Source organism: Carettochelys insculpta, chromosome 27 (genome assembly GCF_033958435.1).
Source record: "Carettochelys insculpta isolate YL-2023 chromosome 27, ASM3395843v1, whole genome shotgun sequence".
NCBI classification, from domain to species: domain Eukaryota; kingdom Metazoa; phylum Chordata; order Testudines; family Carettochelyidae; genus Carettochelys; species Carettochelys insculpta.
The window spans coordinates 6,839,233-6,860,491 of record NC_134163.1 but is presented as its reverse complement, the minus strand read 5'-3'; the positions used below and the strand labels follow the sequence as shown (position 1 = coordinate 6,860,491).

Below are 21,259 nucleotides of genomic sequence, written 5' to 3'. Positions count from 1 at the left end.
GTCCCAGCAGGGGAAGTCTGCTGCCTTCTCAGGACTGGTGAGCATAATACTGAGCGCTTAGCGTGTGTTCTGCTTTCTTGGTAGTTGTAAATAAATAGAGAATAAGAACATTACTGTGCAAGGCTTGTTCAGTGGCACAGATCCCACAGACCCGCAGGGAATTACGCCGGGAGCTCTAGGAACTGGGTAAGGGCGAGAGTTTAAATTAATAGGGTCACAGCTTGAGCCCTACGGATTGGGGTAAAGGTGTGTGTGTGTGTGTCCCTGAGTGTGCAAGGGGCGGGAAATTTGTGCGGGCAACGGGGACGGCTTGCCCAAACCCACGCCCTGCGGCCCTGCCCTAGCCTAGCCCACACAGCCTCATTTGCGCTGATTGACAACCTCTGGGCCTACCTGTGACCCTGATCATCACCTGCCAGCGATGCTGGAGCAAGGGCTGCGGCACCCTCTGGCGTGAAGGGGTTTCCACCACATACAGGCTTTATGGGGGTTTGTTGCAGCTGCCCGAACCATCCCTGCCTCTCCTTCGCCTGCCCTGGGGAATGCTGCCCCCACGGCCTTCGCAGGAGGGCGCCTGGGCTCATCCACCAGGGGTCCTGCTCAGGCGATAGCTGAGGACCTTCTGGCTGATTAATCTGGCATTAGGCAAACCTGTGTCCTGCATCCCACCCAGCCGTAGAAATGGAGCCAGCATTATGCAGGGCCCTTGACCCAGCCATGTGGTCCTGGGAACAGAGACTCCAAGCCACCCGGAACCTGTTTCTCCACCATGGGCATGGGGGGTCCCTGAGAGTCCCAGGCTCTGCAGCTCCTGATCTGGAATGACCCCTTTCCCCGGGGAATTAATCACCCAGCCAGTGGCTGGTGCAGAAGGGAGGCTGCGTAAAGCATGCGTCTTACCCAGTTGAAGGCACTGCCAATCTGCCCCGACTTCCAGGCTTATTAGTTTGCATTTCCTTGTGCTCCAGGCCTGGGAACAGGACCCTGCAGGCCTGGGCTCTGTTGTCAGCACTGCCAGATTCACTCTGCCGCTTCACACAAGTCACCCAGGACCCGGTTCTGTGCCCACTAATCGTTGGAATGAGCCTGACTGAAGAGCTGCATAATCAGGCCTGCGGCCACTCCATGCCTCAGTTTCCCCTCCACGCAATGGGCTTAATGATATTCTATTTCCCCAGCCCAAGCAGGTGGGGAGGCTCAGGAGCTGGCAAAGTGCTGGGAGATCCCTGGGGCTTTGGAAGTGCTGCACTCATTGTCCCTTGATTTATTAATTGCTTCACCAGCTGCTCTTGGTGGGGAGGAAGTGGGGGCTGGAGGGACACCTCCCTTCCATCTGCACGGTGTGGCTTTCCCAGCTATGGAGCCCACTCTGTTCCCATCCCACCCCTGTTGTGCCGGGGGGTCCCACTCACGCTCCCTCTGCCGACAGCTTTGTGGCACTTGTGAGACGGTGCCATTCTGAGTCATTTCCTGTCTTCACCCTCAAGGCCTCCACTAGCATCTGCCCAGGGGTCCTGGCTCCTTTTCCCCGTGGGCTGCGGCATGTCACCGCCTCTCCTGGGACGGCCTCAGGAATGCGACAGGGACTTGCCAGGAACTAGCCCTCTTGGTCTGGGGCTTCGGTTCCCAAGTCCCACCAGCCCATCCGTCACTGACTCCTGACCCTGCCTGTCTCGCTTTCATGGGAGGGAGCCACGCCAGCAGCTCAAAAGCTGCAGCCTCCTTCCTTCTGTCCCTCCTCCCCGCCACACAGCCACCCCCTCCTCTGCATCTGTGTTGCCATCAGCTGGGAGAGCAGTTCTTCCGCAGCTGCTCAGAGCAGGAACTCCTCTCCTCTGGGGCTCTGCACCCATCTCTCCGGGCAGCACCGGTGGACCTAGCACAGCCAAAGGTATGTGGAAAACAGAGCCGACTGCCCCAGCACTTTGCAAAAGAAAAAGGGCTTTGCTCTATGAGAAACAACTTGTGAGTTACAGTCACAGCATGTTAATTTCACTCTGGGGGAGGTTAACAACAGATGGTGGTGGTGGTTGGAATAAGATAGAAACCAAGCCTGGCTGAGATCAGAGCCTGGAGCCGTGTCCGTGTCCCCATATGTGTGTGTCTGTCCCACCGTGTGTGTATGTGCCCCCTCCCCCGTGTGTGTGTCCCCGGGTGTGTGTGTGTGTGTGTGTGTCCACACGTGCGTCCCCATATGTGTGTGTGTGTGTGTCCCCGTGTGTGTGTGTGTGTGTGTGTGTGTGTGTGTGTCCACATGTATGTGTGTGTGTGTACGCATCCTCTGACTGGCAGCCCTTCCCCAGACATCTTCCACTGTTCCCTTTTATGGAAGAGATAAGGAATACATAGGAATTCTGCTTCTTTCCATGGCTCCCTGTCTGGGCACGGGAAGGGTGGCTCTGTCAGAGGCCAGGATGAAATCATCTGAAATGATTGCTTGCGGGAGAGGGTTGTGCCCAGCCTGGGTGGCCTGTGCCTGTAGCTTGTCTCCTACCGGATCTGGCTAGCTACTGACGAATGCAAGATGGACCCGCCGCATGGTCTGGGTCTGGACAATTCCAAGCTTCCGCCACGTTCTGCTGTGTTTGGCTCTGGCCCCCCTCTCCACAGAGGCAAAGGGCCTTTCGCGGTTATGCCCCCTGCTCCTGGGAGATTTGTCCGCCACTACTCCAAATCCCCAGTGCTCACAGTTTAGGATGCACATCCTGACAGGGAGCCCAGCCTGCAGCCCCAAGTGGGAGCTGACCCTGTGCCAGGCTCAGTGCTTGCAACCTTCAGATCCTTGCAGGCTGTTATCGCGTCTCGTGGCGTCGTCTCTCAGTCAAACCATAAACATCCAGCTCTTGCACTCTCTGCTCCTTCGTCGGCCTGTCCGGCGCCGCAGCCCTTTCGGTTGCTCTCCCTGGCTCTGTGCACTTGGCTGAGGAGCTGTAGGGAAGAGAGCTGAGATGGCTTTCTCCAGGGTTCTGAAGGTGGCGGCCAGCAGAGCAGAACGAAAGGGGCTGGTTTGCATGGTGTTCAACAAGGAAAAGTCCTGCCCTTGGGATGGAAGAATCCCAAGCATTGTTACAGGCTGGGGACCGATTGGGTCGGTAGCACTACAGCAGAAAGGGACCTGGGCATTACAGTGGATGAGAGGCTGGATATGAGTCAGCAGTGTGCCCTTGTAGCCAAGAAGGCTAATGGCATATTGAGGTGCATTAGGAGGAGTTTCCCCCGATCTAGAGACGTTATTATTCCCCTCTATTCGGCACTGGGGAGGCCACATCTGGAGTATTGCGTCCAGTTCCGGGCCCCCCAGTATAGAAAGGATGTGGATGCATTGGAGCGGGTCCAGCAGAGGGCAACGAAAATGATTAAGGGGCTGGAGCACATGGCCCACGAGGAGAGGCTGAGGGATTTGGACTTAGTTTGCAGAAGAGCAGAGTGAGGAGCGATTTGATAACAGCCTTCAACTGCCTGAGGGGGCTCTGAAGAGGATGGAGAGAGGCTGTTCTCAGTAGTGACAGACGGCAGAACGAGGAGCGATGGTCTCAAGTTACAGGGGGGGAGGTCTATGCTGCATATGAGGAAAAACTATTTCCCCAGGCGGGCAGTGAAGCACTGGAATGCGTCACCCAGAGAGGTGGGGGAGTCGCTATCCCTGGAGGTGCTTAAGCCCCAGCTGGACCAGGTCCTGGCTGGGATGACTCAGTGGGGGTTAACGCTGCTTTGGGCAGGGGGCTGGACTAGGCTCCTGAGGTCCCTTCCGGCCCTGGGGTTCTAGGGTTCTCAGAGCTGCCGCCCCAGCGCAGGCCCCGAAAGGGGCAAGAGGGCTGTGCAGAAGCGCTCGCTACGCCCTGCGGGGGACAATTAGCTGCTGGCCGGTGCACAGGGGCTCCGCAGACCTGCAGGGCAGCTGGTTGAAGCCCACAAAACTGGTGGGGCGAGTGGCTGCCCTCACTTGTGTGCTGGGAGGAGCAGGACTGGCCCAGGGTTTGGGCACCAGCTGGCTTCTGTCTGCTCTGCCTCTAGGGACAGAGCCACAGGCTGCCCAGGGAGAGAGGGGTCAGGCTGGCAGGGTGCCAGAGTCTGGCACATGGCTGATGCTGCAGTGGCCACTCCCAGCCTGTGCTGCCCCTCACCTGAGCGGCAGGTTCGGCACTCAGCGGGTCAGGCCCTGCCTGCGCGACAGGCCAGACTAGCACCTGGGGCCAAGCGCTGGTCAGGTCAGCACATCACGCCCAGTGGCTGGGTTTCTCCCCTGCTAGGGGGCAGCTCTGCCCTGAGCCCGCAGCCCCTGCGGATGTGGGCTGTGCCATGCAGGGCCGTCGTGGCTGCTCCTGGTGTGGGGAGAGGGAACACCCTTCAGGGAGAGGCTGCATCTGCGGGGGGGCTGGGAGATGGGGCCAGCCTGTTCTCCATCGGTGCTCATCCCCTTCACGGTTCTCTGTCAGTGCTCATCCCCTTCACAGGGGTGTGCAGCCAGGAAACTGCAGCGCGCAGGGCCCATCACCCGCCTGGCGCCTTGCCTGGGAGAAAAGAGATTTAGCAAACACTTGTGGCCGCAAAAGCCAGCGGCGTGTGGCGCAAACTCGGCTCTGTCCCCCGGCGCTAGGGCCAGGGGTTGGATTGTCTCTGCCAGGCCGCAGTGAAGCACAGCTCAGGGCAGGTGGGGAGGTCCCAGCTGCAACCAATTTGTCCTTGCTGCTGCCATGGAGCGCATGCACCGAGCCAGCATCAGTGTGGCCCAGGGAGGGGCCCTTGGGGCCCAGCTGAACAGGTGGCACCAGGCATTTGTGATGGTGTTTGATTCTGAGTTACAGTGACATTCCTTCCAAATGCATGCCCACGCCCTGGCACAGGCTCTCCTGGGACACGGAGTCACCTGGGGCTCGGCAGGCCTGGCTGGTTCTGGGCTAGCCCAACGTCACCGCAAGGCGCAACCTGGGCCTGCTCAGCTGCCCCCCCAAACCCGGTCGCCTCCCTTACTCTGAGCCAGGTGGAGCTGAGCACCGGGCCCCTGGCCAGGGAGAGGTAACACACCGTGGGGAGGACATGGCTCGGGGGGGAGGACACTCTGCTGGCCTGCAGCGTTGCAGCTTCTGCAGCCTGCCTTGTGCAGGGTTACCAGCCCTGCTTGGCAGTGTCTGGGACGGAGCCAAAGGCCCACTACACTGAGGTGTGTCCAGGTGCCCCCTCCCAGCCTCTCCCCGACCTGCTGGCCTGGCCACTAAAGAGGCACAGCTGGGCTGGGTCAGGGAGGCCCCAAAATGAGCAGCAGGTGGAAGCCCAGGGAGTTGTGTAAGAGTCTTCTGAGGCTGTGATGGGGTTCAGAGGTCCCCAGGCTCGGCACCCTGTCTGCAGGCAGGAGTGACTTTCACTCAGCAGACCAGCAGGGCACAGCATCATACAGAGGTGTCAGTACAGCCGGCAGAGACAGCCAGTCCCATCCACGGTGGGGAGAGGAGGCCCCGAGGGCCCCCGGAGCGGGGCCTGGCCCCTTCCTTTGTCTCGCTCTCTCTCAGCCCAGACTCACCGCTTCCAACTCCCAGTTCCAATTCAAACCCCTCAGGCTCCACCTCCCCCTTTGTCTGCAGCTCAAGAGGTGTCACCTGGTCAACGCTCAGCAGGAGCCCCCCCCCCCACTCACACTCACACTCACACACACACTCACACACACACACACACACACACACACACACTGCATCACAGAGGATGAGGAAAGCCCCCCCCCCCGGGGGGAGCCCAGAGTGGGTGGGATGGGGACTCATTGCCTTGTGCATTAGGTCCCGGGGGCTTGCCGGGGAGGAGAAAGGGAACCGTCGTCTTGGACAGCCTGGGCAATAGCCTGGGACGGGGATGTGTTGCCGTGACTCCCGGCTGGGCGAGGGGGGTGTGTGTACCTGGCGTCCAACCCCTGGAGATGCAGCCATGCCGCTCTGTCGCGTGAGCAGACTGGCCTGTGTCCTGCCCCCCGTGTGGGGCACGGCTCCTCCCCATGGCTGGTAAGAAGAGGGAGATGGAGCTGTGCTGACATGTAAGCACTTTGCTTGTAGTCAGGCCAGAGGGGGCGAGACTGCCAGACCCCTGCAGGCAATGCCCTGGCATGGCCCAGTCCCACCCACCAAAAGCACTTCTCCTGGATCTCTGGCTCTGTGGGGCCGCAGACGCCCTCTTCGGCCGGGTATTGCTGGTGGCACGTGCTAAGATCATGCCATAAAGGCCTGAGCTACACCTCCCGATCTCTGCCCCAGTCACTGCCTGGCCACTGGGCTACCTGTCACCAGGGGATCCTGCTCAGCTTTCACTGTCCCTCGGAGCCTTGGGCCCAGAGCACAGGATGTCCTGTGGGTGTCTCTTCCTGCAGCTGCTTCCCAGAAATGTGAGCCGTGCAACGCCCCACAGAAGTCCCTGCTCTGGTGCTAATCCGGGAAGGCAATAAACTGTGACTCGTTTATGAGCTGTGGCTGGGGAAGGCTGGACCCAGTGACCTGGGGAATTTCTCTCCCGGAGCGACACAAAGTCAGATCCTGCTTTTTCTCTCCATTACGCCTGGAGCAAGAGGGAGCTCGGGGCGAACACCAGCAAACCAGCCCCAGAGCCTTACCAGAACGGGGTCCTTTTAAATAGCTTGGGCCCGATTCCCTCAGGCCTTGATGCTGCTGGAACCACAGGGATGGCACTGCTGGGTCCTGACTGACCCCAGAGTGGGGGTGAGCAGGGAGAAGCCCACATCTGGGCTGTGACCGTGTCTGCCCCAGGGCAGGACCGACAGTGATTCGAGTGGGCCGAGTTTAAAATCAATGCGGGCCCACCTCACCGTTTGTCCCTCACGTTCCCAGGCCTTGCTCTTGTCTTCACTTTTGTGCACACTTAGTTTCACTTTCAGGCACTCCCAGCTCCATTACTTGCCTTGGCTTGTGAATCTCAGGAGGGCAGCTGGGTCTGTTGAACAGTAACCCATTCCCTTGGCAATAAAAACACCCAGGAGCTCAGGCTGCCTGAGCCCGGCTGGCTGCTGCATCCTGGCCAGAGTGTGGCTTCAAGCCATGTGCTGTTGCCTCTGGGGCGAGGGGCACCCATGGGCCATCCAAGTGCTGGGTCCCACGCGTGGGAGGGCATGGGTGGGGCGTCTGGGGCTGTCCCACACGGCCAGCAGGGCTCAGGCACAGAGCGCAGCAGGAAGTCACAGCCTGCAAGGAAACTGGTGAAAGTCCCCGATGGAGCGAGCAGGTGACGGCGCACAATGCGTTTGGCCCATGTGACGGTTTCTGCCGGTAAATGCCAAGGCGGGTTTTGACCCTTACCCTGGAATTGCCGCAGGAGGAGCTGAACGACAGTAAAGCCGTGACTGCAGCCCTGCCGTGGCTTTGTGCTAGGGGCACTGCCGGGGCCTTGGGCGCTGCAGAGCCCGTGGCAGAAGCTAAGCCCTGGGCAGCCAGAGGCCGCGGCCGAGCTGGTGAGCGGGGCGTCTGGGCGGAGAAGGACCTGTGCAGCCTGGTGAGTGCCTGTGCTTTCCTCGTGCATCACGCTGGGGTGGGGCAGTTGTTGCTGGCTGGTGCTGGACCCGCACGGCTATCAAATGAACAGCCACCCTCTGGCTGGCCAACTGCGGAGGCTTCAGGGCTGGGGAGCTCAGCGCGCCGAGTGAGGCTTCGCAGCAGGCGGTGCTGGGCTCCAGGAGGCCGAGCGCAGCTCCAGGACGAAAGCTGATGCGTGCAGCAACGGCAGCAGGGTTTGAGTGACCGGGGTGTGTGTGTCCTGCCTGGAATGAGCAGGGGGCGTTCGGACGGTGGGGCTGGGCACGGCAGGCAGGGCCATTCCACCAACCACGGGGGCGACTAAGGGACTGAAACCTGGGATATCAGACAGTCCTCTTCCCGGAATTACAAAGAGCCCCCGACCCATCCAGCAGGGCTCCGGGGTCCTGGGGTCTCGACACCAGCTGGCTTCTGCGAGTGCCTGGTGCAAGCAGCTCAGTGGCCTACGAGCCCAGTTGTGAGAGCTGTGACCACGAGGAGCAGAACCCGGCCCAGAAGGGCTCACCTCAGAGCTGCCTTTCCCCACTGAAGCGAATGGGTAACAGGGTTAGCGCTCACAAAAGGCGGCATTTCTTCGCATGGTGCACGGTCGGCCTATGTGGAACTCCTCGCCGGAGGATGCTGGGAGGAGCGGGACTTCCACAGGGTTCAAAAAAGAGGTGGATAAATTCATGGAGGACAGGCCCACCAATGGCTGTTAGCCAGGCTGGGTCGGAATGGGGTCCCTGGCCTCTCTTTGTCAGAGGCTGGAGACGGATGATGGGGAGGGATCACTTTGATGGTTACTTGTTCAGTTCACCCCCTCTGGGGCACCTGGCCTTGGCCTCTGTCGGCAGACAGGACCCTGGGCCAGATGGACCTTTGGTCTGACCCAGTGTGGCCATTCTGGTCTCTCTGGTGGGGAACCCCATCTCCCGACAGAGGAGATACCAGGGAGCACTGTGGGGGAGGGGGCAGAGCTGGTGGAGGGGCTGGGAAGCTCCCAGCTCGGGCAGAGACAGCTGCTACAGACAGACCAGGGGAATACAGCTGGCTCCCAGGCAGCCAGTGACAGGTGGCATGCGAACTGCACACAGGAGCAGGCAGCAAAGCAGAGGTGAGGTCTGGAACCTCAGCAGGCACCGGCTGAAAAATAACCTCGAGAAACGAGGAGCTCGACTGCCTGCCAGTCCCGGGAACGGGGCTGTTCTCAATGGTGCAGATAGAGCCAGACCAGGCAGAGGGGAGGCTGTGTCGGTCACCTGGGGTTACTCACAGTGCTGGACAGGACAGTAGCTGAACAGCACCCCAGAGAGCACAGGGCTGTGGCAGCGGAGACCCAGCGGTGAGGCACATGAGAAAGTCAGGGGCGATGCAATGAGCAGGCTGGTCACACAGGGCCCAAAGCTGAAGGGAACCACGTCAAATCCCCGCGTGGCTGAATCTGTAGCAATACAACCCGGGCGTCTCTGCAGACGTGCCCCACCGGACAACTGGGAGCAAAGCAAGAGCCGACACATCTTTCAGGCACGCAGGAATCGGCTGAGCCCTTCGTGGAGCCCTGGACCACAAAGTCCAGCAGGCAGGGAACAGGCAGAGCAGCGGAGCCAAGCGTGTGTCAGGAGCAGGAAGGCCAGGAAGGAACTGGTGAACCAAAGGGCCTGGAGGAGCGGAGGTAGAAGGTGGCAGAGCTGCCAACCCAACCAGCTCCTCTCTGATTAAGCTGCTCCAGTGTGAAACCTGGACCTGTCTTTTGAAAAGGCTCTGTGTGCTCCCCACGCCTATAACCCAGTCCAGCTCCCCTCCTGGCGGGAAAGCTCGTTCAAACCAGCCCGGGCATCCTGCCATGGTGGGATTGAGGCGAGAGTGGCTCGGAAAGGAGACTCAGGCCCCGCAAACAGCTGAGCCTCCCTGCCTGTGTCAGTGCAGCAGCTGGCACAGCAGACCCACTGGGAAAGGTTTATTCATACCTCCAACAACATTTTTTTTAGCTGCTAAAGAAGCCAAGTCACTGTGGTGTGAGTGGCAGAATACCATCACCGCTGCAAAACTGGCTGGACGCCAGGGAGCCGAGACTGGGAATAAGTCCACACTGTCATTTCACTGCACTGCAGCTTTCTGGCTCAGGGGTGTGAAAAAGCACCCTCCGCCTCCCCCAGCTCAGCCAGTCACAGCACTGCAAAGCACCACTGCGTGTGGGCTCCCCACCCAGCTTTGGGCAGGAGGGTTGTCCAGCGTGCTGGGCAAGCTGGCTCCCAGCGCTGGGGCGGTGACCACAGTGCTGCAGTGTGGAGCTGCTTTTAGAAATGTAGATAGCGCTTGCATGCTGAAGGAACCAACCAGGGGGCTTCACCTTCTGCTCACAAACAGGGAAGAACTAGTAGGAAAAACAGAAGAGGGTGGCAACCTGGGCTGCAGCGACCGCAAGATGGTGGATTTCAGGATCCTGATGAAAGGAAGAAGGGTGAGTAATAAAATACAGACCCTGGACTGCAGAAAAGCTGACTTCGACTCCCTCCAAGAGCTGATGGGCAGGATCCCCTGGGAAGCTAATATGAAGGGCAAAGGAGGCCAGGAGAACTGGCAGTATTTTAAAGAGCCTTATTGAAGGCACAGGAGCAAACCATCCCAATGTGCGTTAAGGAAAAGCAAATATGGTAGGCAACCAGGTTGGCTTACCGGAGAAACCCTGGGCGAGTTTAAACTGTGTGTGGGATGTGTATAAGAAGTGGAAACTTGGACCAATGACTAAGGAGGAGTATAAAAACGTTGCTGGAGAGTAGTCAGGAAGGCAAAAGCGTAACTGAAACTGCAGCTGGCAAAGAATGTGAAAGGCAACATGAAGGGTTTCTACAGGCACATTAAGAATAAGAGGGTGATCAGGCAGGGGGTGGGGCTGGTATTGGATGAGGGAGGTAATCTGGTGACAGACTTGGGAAAGGCTGAAGTTCTCAATGCTTTTTTTGCCTCCATCTTCATGGACAAGGTCATCTCCCACACTACACCACTAGGCAATGCACTATGGGAAGGAGGTGGGCAGCCCTCGGTGTGGAAAGAACAGGTTAAGAGGTATTTAGAAAAGCTAGACGCACACAAATCCATGGGTCCAGAGTTAATGCATCCAAGGGCACCAAGGGAGTTGGCAAATGTCATTGCGGAGCCTTTGGTTATTATCTTTGAAAACTTGTGGAGATCGGGAGAGACCCCGGATGACTGGAAAAAGACAAACATAACGCCCATCTTTAAAAAAAGGAAAGAAGAACAATCCAGGGAACTATAGACCGGTCAGCCTCGCCTCAGTTCCTGGAAAAATCATGGAGGGGTTCCTAAAGGAATCCATTTTGGAGCACTTGGAAGAGGGGAAAGTGATCAAGAGTAGTCAACATGGATTCACCAAGGACAAGTCCTGCCTGACCAAACTGATTAGCTTCTCTGATGAGGTAACTGGCTCTGTGGACATGGGAAAGTCAATGGATGTGATATACTTTACTTTAGCGAAGCTTTTCATACAGTTTCCCACAATATTCTTGCCCATAAGTTAAGGAAGTACGGATTGGATACATGGACTATAAAATGGATAGAAAGCTGGCTAGATGGTTGGACCCAATGGGTAGTGATCAATGGCTCAATGTCTGGTTGGTGGCCGGTTTCAAGGTGGGTACCCCAAGGATTGGTTCTGGGGCTAGTTTTGTTCAACATCTTTATTAATGACCTAGATGAGAGGATGGAGGTAGATACATTTGAGGATATGTATAGAGTGATCGAGATAAATTCTAGGATTGGGCCAAAAGAAATCTGATGAGGTTCAACAAGAAGAAGTGCAGAGTCCTGCATTTGGGATGGAAGAATCCCATGTGTTGTTACAGGCTGGGGACTGACTGGCTAAGTAGCACTGCAGCAGAAAAGGACCTGGGGATTACAGTGGATGAGAGGCTGGATGTGAGTCGTCAGTGTGCTCTTGTAGTTAAGAAGGCTAACAGCATATTGGAGTGCATAAGGAGAAGCAATTCCAACAGATCTAGAGAAGTGATTGTTCCCCTCTACTCAGCACTGGTGAGGCCACATCTGGAGTACTGCGTCCAGTTCTGGGTCCCTCTCTAAAAAAAGGATGTGGACGCATTGGATCAGATCAAGCGGAGGGCAACAAAAAAGATCAGAGGTCTGGAGCACATGGCCTACAAGGAGAGGCTGAGGGATTTGGGTTTATTTAGTTTGCAGAAGACAAGACTGAGGAGCGATTTGATAGCAGCCTTCAACTTCCCGAAGGGGGGCTCTAAAGAGGACGGAAAGAGGCTGTTCTTGGTAGTGACAGATGGCAGAACAAGGAGCAATGGCCTAAAGTTAGAGGGGGAGGTGTACCTTAGATATTAAGAAAAACTCCTTCTCCGGGCAGGTGCTGAAGCACTGGAATGTGTTACCGAGAGACGTGGTGGAATCTCCATCCCTAGAAGTTTTTGAGTCTCAGCTTGCCAAAGGCCTGGCTGGGATGATTTCATTGGGGTTGATCCTGCTTGGGGCAGGGGGCTGGAGTCGATGACCTCCTGACGTCCCTTCCAGCCCTGGGATTCTGTGACTCTAAGTGCCAAGCATGCTCACCAAGGGGCACCGAGACGTGCAGCGGCAAGTTGAGCCTTGGCTGGTGCGTGGACGTTCCGCAGGAAGGAGCTGGGGGTTGGAAGGGCCCCTAGGGTTGGGTTGTAGAAAGGCCTGGGCGTGGCAGTGGGGGAGATCTCAGCTAGGCGCTGTGTCCGGCTCTGGGGCCACCCTCTGGGAAGGATGAGGTCAGACTGGGCAGAGCCACATGAAAGAGTTTAGATCCCTGAGCCCCGAGGAAGGATTACAGAGCCGGGCAGGTCAGCCTTGAGAACCGCCTGCAGCTGGTGGGGGGGCGGGTGTGTGCCATGCCCCGGGCTGTGATAACGAATCCAGGATGCATTGTTCTCTGGGTCCCCTCAAGGTGGGACAAGAAGTGACAGGCTTCCCCTGCAGCCAGGGGGATCAGGAGAAACTTCCTCGCGAAGCTCTCGGCCGGGTTCCCAGACAGGCTGTGGAATCCCCCTCACTGGAGGTGTTTAAGCCCAGCTGGACAAGTCCCTGTGAGGACTGGCCTTGGGTTACTTGGCCCAGCCTCTGCACTGGGCCCCTCCCAGCCCTGCCGTTCTGTGGTCTGTGCTTTCCAAGGCTGGGAAGAGGCACAGTGAGCGTGGTTAATTGCAACACAATGTCAGGGAGGAAGACCAGCTGTCAGGCCTCAGGGTCTAGCCAACCTCTAACCTTGGCAGTGTGGGATGAGGCCAAGGGGCCCTCTAGTTTTGTGCAGCTGTGTGTGGAATAAATTTTGTCGTGCACTGTGCGGATGTGCTCCACCAGTAGAAACACAGGCTGCTGGCTGTGGGCGCTCTGCTAAGCCAAGGCCTGAGGGTCTGACATCTTCCTGCAAAGCAGCCGGTGTTGGATGCTGGCAGCGAGAGGACCCTGGACTCTGATCTGCTCTGGTACGGCAGCAGGGCAGGCTGTGGGAGCGGGGCAGCCTTGTTCTCCCAAAGGGGCAGCCCAGCACCTTTCCCCGGAAAGGAATCCTCCAGCAGGCAGGGCTCGCTCGCTCAGCGGGGGCTGGGAGCCAGACTGCCGAGGGAAAGAGGGGACCTTTCTGTGGCATGTTTTCCCAGACTGACTCTGTTCCTGGCATCCCAAAGGAAAACAGCGAATTCCTCGTGCTCAGCAGCAGAACAAGGAGCCGCCAAGCCAAGGGCTTTTCCAGACACGGCTCCCGGGTGCAGAGCAGCGCAAAGGGCTGGGACCAGCCCTCCAAAGGTGACAGGGACTTGAGCATCATCGGTTGCATCTGGTTCTCCAAGAGCCCAGCGATGGGGAGAGTTTGGGTCCTCTCTGAGTTAGCAGGGAACAGCCTCACGTGGTGACTACAACTCCCTGGCAGGCTTGCTAAAGCTGCCCAGTGAATTCCTTTGCTATGAATGTTGCTGGCCTTAAAGATTCAATGCCACAGGAATCAGGACGCAGCTTACCAGCAAGGCCAGTAGCGGATATGGGGAACATCATCTCATGGAGCTGGAAGAGACCTTAAGACCTCTCACAGCAGGACCTAGCACCACCCCTGCCCCAGGCTCTTGGAAGGCCCCCTGAAGGATTGAAGGGGGGGTGACAAGGCCCATGCGCCAATCACTGAATTAGTCCTGCCTCCCTCATACACACAGCAAGCGCCACTCCTGGTGTAATCAGAGTCCAGCTCTCCCCATGGGCAGTCATTCACCGTGTCCCACCAGCCACGTGCCACTGCTTCAGGCATGCCTGGATTCGGGGGCAGGGGGCGCACAGATGGCAGCTTACTTGTCAGGGGTGGCATTTGCAGCCCATCTGCCCTTCTCCGGCACCCTTTGGCCCAGGGAGCTGGATGCCCCTTTGCAAGGTGGTATTGTTATCCCCATTGCACCGCTGGGGAAACTGAGGCACGGGCCCATCCCGTGAATTGCTCCAAGGTCATGCCACGAGTCACTGGGCGGGGCAGAAATGAAACCCAGGAGTCCTGGTCCACCTTGCAGCCTCCTGCCTGCCCCAGAAACACAGGTGGTCCCATGTGTGGAGGTGGGCCTGGCCCTGGCAGGCTGGATGTGACAGGTGGGCCTTGGGGCACACTGAAAAGGTGTCCCAGAAAGAGGCATTTCCTTGCAGTGAGGGTCTGTCCTGGGGGCCGGGGGAGGGATGACTCGCTGTCTGGAGCCCCTGCTTTGTTTCTTGAGTCCCCCCTGCATTGGTCACATCCCAACCAGGCAGCTCCTGCGCTGTCCCCTTTGGTAGCCCTCTTGGCACTAGGGCAGTGTTTGTGTTGGAGTGCTGCCAGACACAGACACCGGCCTGTGAGTCGCAGACTGGGTTCCAGCTTCAGTTCGGCTAATGGTGGGTGGTGATACTGCTTTGTGCCTCAGTTTTCCCATCTGTAAAATGGGGTTGCTGGCTCTTTCCCTGGAAACATGTTGATCACCTGAGAACAGTGGTTCCCAGCCTAGGGTCCACAGCTCCATATTGCAGGGGCAGGGGTGCTGTCCATGAAAGAAAGAAAAGATGCATAAAAATGATCACAGAAAAGAAGTTTTCGATTATTATTTTCAGATTAAATCTTGTCCAATAATGTTGTTAATGGCTGTCTGAAAATCAGTGTGACGGTTTCTTTTCTCCCTGAATGAAGCGCACATACAGGGTAGACTTGGCTTTGAGGGGGGGTCCATGAATGGCTTTGAGGGGTGATTGACTTCCACACTAGTGAAGAGGTTGAGCACCACTGCCTTAGAGGCTTCAGCAACCCCTCTGTGAGGCAGGGCAGGGTCATCTGCCCCTCCTACAGATGAGGGCATGGGCACAAAGAGATTAACTGACTTGCCCAAGGGCACATGGCAGAGCTAGGAACTGAACACAGCTTTTGTGACGGCCAAAGCAGCTTTCTGCTCAATGGACCACCCTTCCTTTCTGGGGGGTGCCCTGATGAAAAGCACTGACCGTGGTTAGCTAATCCCCCTTCGGGAGCATTGTGTGTCTCCATAACCAGGGTGCGACTCTGACTCTCCAGCCAGCTAGGGTGGTGCTGGCTTTTCTGGCTTCTTTCCCTGGCACCAGGTCTAATGCAAGCCCTCGGCCTCAGCCCCGCTCACAACAGCACAGTTTTGCTGACACATGTGCAGGTGGATGGGTGGCATGTTTACGGGGCCAGCATGTGGCCATTAGGGTGACCAGGACTCCTGGGTTTCATTCCCAGCTCTACCAGCGACTTGTGCCATGACCTTGGAGCAATTCACAAGATGGGCCCGAGCCTCAGTTTTCCCTGTGGTGCAATGGGGTTAACAATGCAGCCTTGCAAAGCGCATTGAATCATCGGTGCAGAAGACCCTGGCAAAAGGCAGATGTGTTTCAAGTGTCATCCCCTGACAAGTAAACTGCTGTCTCCTCTCCTCTCCCCCACTCCAGGCATGCCTGAAGCAATGTCTGGGCATGGCGACTCGCTGTCCCGGGGGAAGCTGCTCTGGGGATGCAGGCAGAGAGGTGGTGTGCAGACGGCTGCAGCCGACCTGCCTGTGCACACTGAGCCTGGTCTTTCAAACCTCAGCTGTAAGTTCTGTGGCTGAAACTACGCCTGGAGCCATGTCATCATCTGACAAGTGCAGGTGTGGTGGTTTCCTGAGAACCGTTCCAGCGCCTGCAGGCTGAATTGCTTTGCTGTGCACGGCTTTGCTCTGAAAGTGTGAGATAAAAACAAGCAGCACAAAATACCCAGAATCAGTTCATAGCACTTTTCCCCGTGTGCGACCCAACTTTAGCTGTACTTTACCCAGTTACTTACAAATAATATGAACAGAATATGAATGGTTAAAATATGCATCAGTTACTTGTATTGCTCAAATTGCAAACAAACAAACACGTGTGGCTTATAAAAATCCAGCTAGCTAAAGAAGAATTATTAAAAGGAAAGATTAGAAACAGAATCTGAGGAGGGGCTGGAGGGCAAGGGAGGAAGGCCGGGGGAGATACGAATGGGGGGTTTCCCATGATCAATCAGATTCTGCCAGGAAGGTTCCCCCCACATCTCGGAGAACGTCTGGAACGTTTCCATTATGCCGTGTGGGGCTCCCAAGGCCAGGGTTACAATGTCTGTGCTCTGCTCTGCAGTTGTTGGCAGCTGTTTGGGCTTCTAGTTTGTGGTACCAACGGTTTAGCACTTGTTGGTGTTCGGCTTAGTGCTAATACATGTAGCAGGTTTCCACAGAATCATAGAATCCCAGGGCTGGAAGGGACCTCAGGAGGTCATCTACTCCAGCCCCCTGACTAGAGCAGGATCAGCCCCAGCTAACATCCCAGCCAGGACTTTGTCAAGCTGAGACTTAAAAACCTCCAGGGATGGAGATTGCACCACCTCTCTCAGTAACGCATTGCAGTGCTTCACCGCCCTCCCGGGGAAATAGCTTTCCCTCAGGTAACCCTTCTGCCAGGGGGAGCCAGCAGCAGCCGGGGGCAGGTTCACTCCCTAGGAGTTCCTCTTCACACATCCATTGCAGAACAGACTCAAACTCCTGCCTGGTAACCTGGCAAATTCACACCCCACCCCCGGGCACTTCTGAGAGGCGATGCTTCCCCAGGCGCAAGCACAGGGCCTGAGTAGGGACAAGGACACTTTTAATAGCCAGGAGGGAAGTAGCTTGGAATTACTTCGGGAAAGCCTCACAAGCAGAGTTCACAAACACAAGCCTTAAGTGTAAGTCCCACCCCAGGTAGGTTGAGCAACAGCCTTTGCCTCTCCGGTTGAGTCCACAAATCTAACCCTCTCCTTCCTGGGCCCAGCCCTTCCCCGCACCCCACTCCCAGTCGCCGCCCTTGGTCAGGGCAGACCCAGAGTTCACCTCCTGTCCCGAGTGTGTCTTACACCCCTGGTCACGCACCATCTGCCTGCTCACTGCTCTCCACTGCCCCCTGCTGCCATTTGTCTCATCTCTCCACCGCCGCCCTGCTGACCCCTCATTACACTGCTCTCCACCTGCTCCTTGCTGGCTTTCAGTACCCTGCGCTACCATTCACTTTTGGCAGTGGTCCCTGCCCATCGGTCTCAAAGGATTTCAGCCCCCCTCAGTGATTGCAACTTGTAGGAAGCAGAGAGCATAACTCCAGCACAATTAACATAAGGGACCCCGTGAAGGGGTTTCACTGTGTTGGCTGCAGAGTGCTCCCGCTGATGATGCAGTGTTCAAACTTTCTCTTCCACCGCAGAACGTTGTCAGCTTATGAGGGGCGTTTTTTAGCACCCATCAATGACAAAAATCATAGCCACAGCCTGAGTCACCTTTTCTTTAACTTCCAGTGGTTCCAGAGACCAGGCTAGCCTAGAACTCGGTGTTATGGGAGAAGAAACTTCTCTCTACCTCTTGGTGCTTTCCACCAGCAATGGGATGTCAGCACCTGGGGGTCCCACGCCGTTCGTCTGATGAACAGCACCTCTTAGAAGGTCCAGAGATGGGGCCAATGCTTCTGCCTTCTCTATCTTTTTCTCCTGGAGGCCACCAACGTACTATGGAAACTCCACAGCCCCATGGGGCCCCGCAGGATGAGTCCTGCCCAGGCTTGGGGCTGCAGGCCTGTGTGGCGGCTTCTGCCTCACAGGGGCTAGAGCTTGGCTTTGCTTGGCAGACCCCTGAAACAGGGACCCCCCCGAGTGGGCTGTGGACCTGTGGGTGAGAACCACTGGCTCCTCGGGATTTTCTGCTGGGTTAATCTTAACCAGATTCCCAAGGAGCAGGTCAGAGCAATGGGTGAAATTTGTTTCCATGGGTTAGCAGAAACGTTTCTTCCGTAGGGGTCGGTGGTAGGAATTCAGGTGGCCCGGGGCAGGAAGAGGGGAGGAGCAGTTCAGCCAGGCCGATCATGAGGTGGAGTTTCTCCCCAGCCATCCCTCCCTTGGGCGAGGCTCCTCAGGAGGCGGGTGTGGTGTGTGGATTGAGGGGGTGGAGAGTCCGCAGGGGGAGCTTTGCAGCAGCAGTGATGCGAGGGGCACAGCTGCTGGTCAGGGGAGGATGTGTTGCTCGGTGCCAGGAGCTGTGGGGCTAGAGGAGGACTGTGATTTGGATGGAAAGCTGGGGAGAGAGTGGGGCCCAAGAGGTAGTGGTTAAGAGCTCGCTGTCTGGTTGGTGGTTGGTTTCAAGTGGAGTGCCCCAAGGATCCGTTCGAGGGCCAAGGTTGTTCAACACCTTTGTTAATGACTTGGCTGGGGGAATGGATTGCACCCACAGCAAATTAGCAGAGGACACTAAGTTAGGGGGGCAGAAAGATAAGTTGGAGAGAAGGGATAGGGCCCAGGCAGACCTGGATAAATTGGAGGACTGGGCCAAAAGAAATCTGATGAGGTTCAGCAAGCACAAGTGTAGAGTCTTGCACTTGGGATGGAAGAATCCCAAGCACTGTTATAGGCTGGGGACCGACTGGCTAAGCAGCAGTGCAGCAGACAAGGACCTGGGGATTATACTGGATGAGAGGCTGGATATGAGTCAACAGTGTGTCCTTATAGCCTTGAAGGCTAACGGCACGTTGGAGGTGCTTTAGGAGGAGCATTTCTGGCGTGTCTAGAGAGGTTATTAGTCCCCTCTACTCAGCTCTGGTGAGGCCCCATCTGGAGTATTGTGTCCGGTTGCAGTACAGAAAGGATGTGGATGCATTGAATAGGGTCTAGCCGAGGACAACCAAAATGATGAAGGAGCTGGAGCACATGACGTGCAAGGAGAGGCTGAGGGATTTGGGCTTATTTAGTCTGCAGAAAATAAGAGTGAGGGGTGATTTGATAACGGCCTTCAACTTCCTGAAGAGGGCGTCTGAAGAGGATGGAGAGAGGCTGATCACAGTAAAGACGGATGATAGAAGGAGGACAAATGGTCTCCAGTTACAGAGAGGGAGGCCTAGGCTGGGCATTAGGAGGAGGTGAAGCACTGGAATGCGTTACCAAGAGAGCTGGTGGAATCTCCATCCCTAGAGGTTTTAAGGCCCATCTTGCTATAGTCCTGGCTGGGATGATTTAAATTGGGTCGATCCTGCTTTGGGCAGGGGGCTGGACTCGATGACCTCCTGAGGTTCTTTCTGTCCCTAGGATTCTATGATTCTTGCCCTCACAGTGCTGGGAGGCTGTGAAGGGCCAGCATGGAGCCTAGGGCTGCAGTGGGTAGCAACGGAGAGAAACCAGGGTGGATGCCACCTCCTTGTCCAGGGGCCCTAATTGGGCTGCCGGGGCAGGTAGACAATACCCGTGGCACATGCACTCAGCTGGCTGCCCACCCTCCAAAACCAGGGGCTGGGGTGGGGCCGAGGGGGAGGTGGGCCACAGAGTGGGCAGCACCACAGCCTTTCTAACTGGTGCACAAGGAAACTGGTCACACCAGAGAGGCTGCTCTACTCCAGAGCAGCTCCCTGGGCTGCCCATGTTATTCAGGGCCCATCAGGACCCCACCACAGCCCAGAGTCAGACGGCTCTCTGCCCTGGAAGCCCAGCCCCAGGCCTTGGAGCTCAGCCAGAGTTCACTGCGCTGGAGGGCTTGTTCCAAAGCCTGGGGCTCCAGGGGCCGGGGCTTCGAGAGAAGCACCAAATATGGGAAACGTGATAAAAATCACACGTGTGGGCAGCCTTGCATTGCTGAACATGCAGCCAAGCCACAGCGCTCAGTGCTGGGTGCAGAGCCAGACTGCCCCGAAGCCAGGGCTGATTCAACTCATTCCCAGCACTGCTCCGGGCTGGCTGGAAACCTCCCCTCCGGCCCACCCCAGGTGGCGGTCGGCAGCGATGCTGCCGTTGGAGTGGGCCCGATGCCGGTCCAGGTGCCGGCAGTGCCGTGCCCGGCAGCGTTGCAGGGGCGGGGGCGAGAAGGGAGCAAGCTGGGGAGAGTTTTCACTCTTGATGAATGGAAGAGGCCAGGCCCTGCCCCCGGCCGGGTGCAGACTCCGGGCAGCCATCGGTTCCCATCGCGGGCCAGTGCCAGCACACGGGTGGGAGGCAGAGGGCTTGAGCCGGTTGCCTGTGTGAAAGCAGAAGCTGGAGGTGGAGGTGGCAGCGAGCAGAGCGAGAGCAGGTGGGATGGCCGGGAAGGAGAAGTGACGCCTGAAACCTCAGCTCCCTGGCTTGGACGGTTCCTGCTGGAGTTTTGCTGCGCACCAGCCAATGGGGGTGACCTACTTTGGTGGGGGATGAACTAGATCCCAGTAAAACACTGGAACTCGGGAATCCTGGCCTCTGCTGCTGGGGCTCAGAGCAGCATGTGGACGAGTGCTCAGGGCACAGCACCCGTCTCTGGCACGCGCCCGCCGAAAGGCAGAGCCATGCCTGAGCCTGCCACCTTAGGGAGCTGTGAGCTGCTCCGAGCCCCGGCTGGAGGGACGCTGTGCAGTCTCCTTGTGAGCTTCTGGCAGCCCAGGGCGCGGGGCGGGCTCAGCCTCGGCTGCATCCAGGGGCTGGGTGTGAGCTCCTGCTCGGAAACCGGAGCTGCGAAGGGATGGACGTAGGAGCCGGGCTCCCTCGTGGTGACTACGGTCACTCCAGGCGTCTAACCCGGCAGCTGCCCTGAGGCACCAGAGGGAGGGTCGGTCTGGCTGATCTGGGGCACCCAGGAGGTCTGAGTTCCTCTCCTCTCTCGGCCTTGAAGGCAGCCCCGGCCCTGGGTGAGGCCTGGGACTCTCAGAGCCACACCGGTAGCCATTGCTGCGCTCAGCAGGAGCGCGCCAGAACAAGCCACAATCAAACAGCGACTGCTCATCTCTGGGGCCACGGCCAGCAGGCCCCAGCTCTGAGCAGGAGGGGGCGGGCGGCTGACTCGGGCGCAGGAAGGCCATACCCATGGGGGAGTCGGGCGGGACAGGCCCTGCCAGCCTGCGGTGTGACCCAGGCTTGGGACCTCGGTTCCAAAGTCTCCGGAGTTTAGTCTGTCAGCCGCAGGGGACAGGGCACGAGCCGCAGAGCAGGTCGGTAGCAAACGGCGCAGGGGTTAACGTCACCTCTGAAAACCAGACGGGAGCCTCTGTGCCCTGGGCTGGGGGGAGGAGGCCGGGCTGGGATTGTGCTCCATGAACGTTGGGGTGCGCAGCTTACGACAGGAGATTCGGCACACAGCTGCCCGGCGGTGCCCGCCCTGTCCCCGTGTGCCAGCCCTGTCCTCGTGTGCCAGCCGTGCCCCCGTGTGCCAGCCGTGCCCCCGTGTGCCCACCCTGTCCCCATGTGCCGGCCCTGT

The 21,259-nt window shown here is 57.7% G+C and overlaps 1 protein-coding gene across 1 annotated transcript in view; it reads left to right on the top strand.

The window, feature by feature from the left end:
- The first annotated feature begins 1,566 nt into the window (after positions 1 to 1,566).
- TBXA2R (thromboxane A2 receptor) overlaps positions 1,567 to 21,259 on the top strand; it is a 33,324-nt gene continuing 13,631 nt past the window's right edge. Inside the window, exon 1 of the mRNA XM_074978425.1 lies at positions 1,567 to 1,891. The gene's annotated coding sequence lies outside the window, so the exon portion shown is untranslated. The remainder of the gene's footprint in view (positions 1,892 to 21,259) is intronic.